The following is a 5,000-nucleotide window of genomic DNA, read 5'->3' on the forward strand; positions in this document are numbered from 1 at the left end:
GAGACTCGTGACACACAACACGCGTCACATGTCACATGTTGTGTGTGACACACAACGCGTGACGCACAACGAACCCTCATCACAGTCGACTGTTACCTGAACTCTCAGAGTCGCTCTGATATGAAAACAGTAACGTAATTATTCTGTTATCGCTTCATCAGCTGATCAGGAGCCAATCAGAGACGAGTTCCTGACGAGCTGTCCAATCAGAGACGAGTTCCTGACGAGCTGTCCAATCAGAGACGAGTTCCTGACGAGCCGTCCAATCAGAGCCGTCCTTCCACACGTCACTGAGACGCCAGAGAAGAAGAAGTTGGCGTGTGACTTCCTGCTTCCTGCTTCCTCCACCAGTCAGAGGTCAGTGTGTCCATCTGTTGCTGCTCTCTGTTGTCATGGCGACTGCACGTCTCCGTTGTCATGGTAACAGCAGCTTCACATTCCTCTGCTCCCAGGAGCTGCCGACTCAGCAGACACTCGATCAATACTGTCAGAGAGCAGATCTGATCGGGTCATCAGGAACGTCCTCAGAGGGTCGATAGCAGGTTTAACCCCCAAAAGCACCCCCACCCGGCATCACCGTGAGACAGGAAGTTCACCGTGAGACAGGAAGTTCACCGTGAGACAGGAAGTTCACCGTGAGACAGGAAGTACACCGTGAGACAGGAAGTGTGTTAATGTTACACCGTGAGACAGGAAGTTCACCGTGAGACAGGAAGTTCACCGTGAGACAGGAAGTTCACCGTGAGACAGGAAGTTCACCGGCACCCTACCCCAGCATCACCGTGAGACAGGCAGTTCACCGTGAGACAGGAAGTTCACCGTGAGACAGACAGTTCACTGTGAGACAGGAAGTTCACCGTGAGACAGGCAGTTCACCGTGAGACAGGCAGTTCACTGTGAGACAGGAAGTTCACCGTGAGACAGGAAGTTCACCGTGAGACAGGCAGTTCACTGTGAGACAGGAAGTCCACTGGCACCCTACCCCGGCATCACCGTGAGACAGGAAGTTCACTGTGAGACAGGAAGTTCACCGTGAGACAGGAAGTTCACCGTGAGACAGGAAGTTCACCGTGAGACAGGAAGTTCACCGTGGGACAGGAAGTGTGATATTTGTAATATTACACTGTGAGACAGGAAGTGAGATGAAAGAAGGCAGTAACCCTGTTGGGCTCCTCACAGGCAGGAGTCAGTTTAATAACAGGAAGTCAGGTCATCCATGTTTGTAGTTTAGTTAACTGGTTGGTTTGTAGTTTAGTTAACTGGTAGGTTTGTAGTTTAGTTAACTGGTTGGTTTGTAGTTTAGTTAACTGGTAGGTTTGTAGTTTAGTTAACTGGTTGGTTTGTAGTTTAGTTAACTGGTTTGTAGTTTAGTTAACTGGTTTGTAGTTTAGTTAACTGGTAGGTTTGTAGTTTAGTTAACTGGTTTGTAGTTTAGTTAACTGGTAGGTTTGTAGTTTAGTTAACTGGTTTGTAGTTTAGTTAACTGGTTGGTTTGTAGTTTAGTTAACTGGTAGGTTTGTAGTTTAGTTAACTGGTTTGTAGTTTAGTTAACTGGTTTGTAGTTTAGTTAACTGGTTGGTTTGTAGTTTAGTTAACTGGTAGGTTTGTAGTTTAGTTAACTGGTAGGTTTGTAGTTTAGTTAACTGGTTTGTAGTTTAGTTAACTGGTTGGTTTGTAGTTTAGTTAACTGGTTGGTTTGTAGTTTAGTTAACTGGTAGGTTTGTAGTTTAGTTAACTGGTTTGTAGTTTAGTTAACTGGTAGGTTTGTAGTTTAGTTAACTGGTTTGTAGTTTAGTTAACTGGTAGGTTTGTAGTTTAGTTAACTGGTTTGTAGTTTAGTTAACTGGTTGGTTTGTAGTTTAGTTAACTGGTTTGTAGTTTAGTTAACTGGTTGGTTTGTAGTTTAGTTAACTGGTAGGTTTGTAGTTTAGTTAACTGGTTTGTAGTTTAGTTAACTGGTAGGTTTGTAGTTTAGTTAACTGGTTTGTAGTTTAGTTAACTGGTTGGTTTGTAGTTTAGTTAACTGGTAGATTTGTAGTTTAGTTAACTGGTAGGTTTGTAGTTTAGTTAACTGGTTTGTAGTTTAGTTAACTGGTTTGTAGTTTAGTTAACTGGTTGGTTTGTAGTTTAGTTAACTGGTTTGTAGTTTAGTTAACTGGTTGGTTTGTAGTTTAGTTAACTGGTTTGTAGTTTAGTTAACTGGTTTGTAGTTTAGTTAACTGGTTTGTAGTTTAGTTAACTGGTTGGTTTGTAGTTTAGTTAACTGGTTTGTAGTTTAGTTAACTGGTAGGTTTGTAGTTTAGTTAACTGGTTTGTAGTTTAGTTAACTGGTTGGTTTGTAGTTTAGTTAACTGGTTGGTTTGTAGTTTAGTTAACTGGTTTGTAGTTTAGTTAACTGGTTGGTTTGTAGTTTAGTTAACTGGTAGGTTTGTAGTTTAGTTAACTGGTTTGTAGTTTAGTTAACTGGTAGGTTTGTAGTTTAGTTAACTGGTTGGTTTGTAGTTTAGTTAACTGGTTTGTAGTTTAGTTAACTGGTTGGTTTGTAGTTTAGTTAACTGGTTTGTAGTTTAGTTAACTGGTTGGTTTGTAGTTTAGTTAACTGGTAGGTTTGTAGTTTAGTTAACTGGTAGGTTTGTAGTTTAGTTAACTGGTTTGTAGTTTAGTTAACTGGTTGGTTTGTAGTTTAGTTAACTGGTAGGTTTGTAGTTTAGTTAACTGGTTTGTAGTTTAGTTAACTGGTTGGTTTGTAGTTTAGTTAACTGGTAGGTTTGTAGTTTAGTTAACTGGTTTGTAGTTTAGTTAACTGGTAGGTTTGTAGTTTAGTTAACTGGTTGGTTTGTAGTTTAGTTAACTGGTTTGTAGTTTAGTTAACTGGTTGGTTTGTAGTTTAGTTAACTGGTAGGTTTGTAGTTTAGTTAACTAGTTTGTAGTTTAGTTAACTGGTTTGTAGTTTAGTTAACTGGTTGGTTTGTAGTTTAGTTAACTGGTTGGTTTGTAGTTTAGTTAACTGGTAGGTTTGTAGTTTAGTTAACTGGTAGGTTTGTAGTTTAGTTAACTGGTTTGTAGTTTAGTTAACTGGTTTGTAGTTTAGTTAACTGGTTGGTTTGTAGTTTAGTTAACTGGTAGATTTGTAGTTTAGTTAACTGGTTTGTAGTTTAGTTAACTGGTTGGTTTGTAGTTTAGTTAACTGGTTTGTAGTTTAGTTAACTGGTTTGTAGTTTAGTTAACTGGTTGGTTTGTAGTTTAGTTAACTGGTTGGTTTGTAGTTTAGTTAACTGGTTGGTTTGTAGTTTAGTTAACTGGTTTGTAGCTTAGTTAACTGGTTGGTTTGTAGTTTAGTTAACTGGTTGGTTTGTAGTTTAGTTAACTGGTTGGTTTGTAGTTAAGTTAACTGGTTTGTAGTTTAGTTAACTGGTTGGTTTGTAGTTTAGTTAACTGGTTGGTTTGTAGTTTAGTTAACTGGTTGGTTTGTAGTTTAGTTAACTGGTTGGTTTGTAGTTTAGTTAACTGGTTTGTAGCTTAGTTAACTGGTTGGTTTGTAGTTTAGTTAACTGGTTGGTTTGTAGTTTAGTTAACTGGTTGGTTTGTAGTTTAGTTAACTGGTTTGTAGTTTAGTTAACTGGTTGGTTTGTAGTTTAGTTAACTGGTTGGTTTGTAGTTTAGTTAACTGGTTGGTTTGTAGTTTAGTTAACTGGTTTGTAGTTTAGTTAACTGGTAGGTTTGTAGTTTAGTTAACTGGTTTGTAGTTTAGTTAACTGGTTTGTAGTTTAGTTAACTGGTAGGTTTGTAGTTTAGTTAACTGGTTTGTAGTTTAGTTAACTGGTTGGTTTGTAGTTTAGTTAACTGGTTGGTTTGTAGTTTAGTTAACTGGTAGGTTTGTAGTTTAGTTAACTGGTTTGTAGTTTAGTTAACTGGTTGGTTTGTAGTTTAGTTAACTGGTTGGTTTGTAGTTTAGTTAACTGGTTTGTAGTTTAGTTAACTGGTAGATTTGTAGTTTAGTTAACTGGTTTGTAGTTTAGTTAACTGGTTGATTTGTAGTTTAGTTAACTGGTTTGTAGTTTAGTTAACTGGTTGGTTTGTAGTTTAGTTAACTGGTTGGTTTGTAGTTTAGTTAACTGGTAGGTTTGTAGTTTAGTTAACTGGTTTGTAGTTTAGTTAACTGGTTGGTTTGTAGTTTAGTTAACTGGTTGGTTTGTAGTTTAGTTAACTGGTAGATTTGTAGTTTAGTTAACTGGTTTGTAGTTTAGTTAACTGGTAGGTTTGTAGTTTAGTTAAATGGTTGGTTTGTAGTTTAGTTAAATGGTTGGTTTGTAGTTTAGTTAACTGGTTTGTAGTTTAGTTAACTGGTTGGTTTGTAGTTTAGTTAACTGGTTGGTTTGTAGTTTAGTTAACTGGTTGGTTTGTAGTTTAGTTAACTGGTTTGTAGTTTAGTTAACTGGTTGGTTTGTAGTTTAGTTAACTGGTTGGTTTGTAGTTTAGTTAACTGGTTGGTTTGTAGTTTAGTTAACTGGTTGGTTTGTAGTTTAGTTAACTGGTAGATTTGTAGTTTAGTTAACTGGTTTGTAGTTTAGTTAACTGGTAGGTTTGTAGTTTAGTTAAATGGTTGGTTTGTAGTTTAGTTAAATGGTTGGTTTGTAGTTTAGTTAACTGGTTTGTAGTTTAGTTAACTGGTTGGTTTGTAGTTTAGTTAACTGGTTGGTTTGTAGTTTAGTTAACTGGTTGGTTTGTAGTTTAGTTAACTGGTTTGTAGTTTAGTTAACTGGTTGGTTTGTAGTTTAGTTAACTGGTTGGTTTGTAGTTTAGTTAACTGGTTGGTTTGTAGTTTAGTTAACTGGTTTGTAGTTTAGTTAACTGGTTTGTAGTTTAGTTAACTGGTTGGTTTGTAGTTTAGTTAACTGGTAGGTTTCATCACATGAAGGTTAAACTTTGATCAATAATCAGCAGCAACTCGCTGAATATGAAGTTATTAATAATCAAACCAAACCTGTCAGTTTAACCCG

Source organism: Scomber japonicus, chromosome 2, assembly GCF_027409825.1.
Source record: "Scomber japonicus isolate fScoJap1 chromosome 2, fScoJap1.pri, whole genome shotgun sequence".
Lineage (NCBI taxonomy): Eukaryota > Metazoa > Chordata > Actinopteri > Scombriformes > Scombridae > Scomber > Scomber japonicus.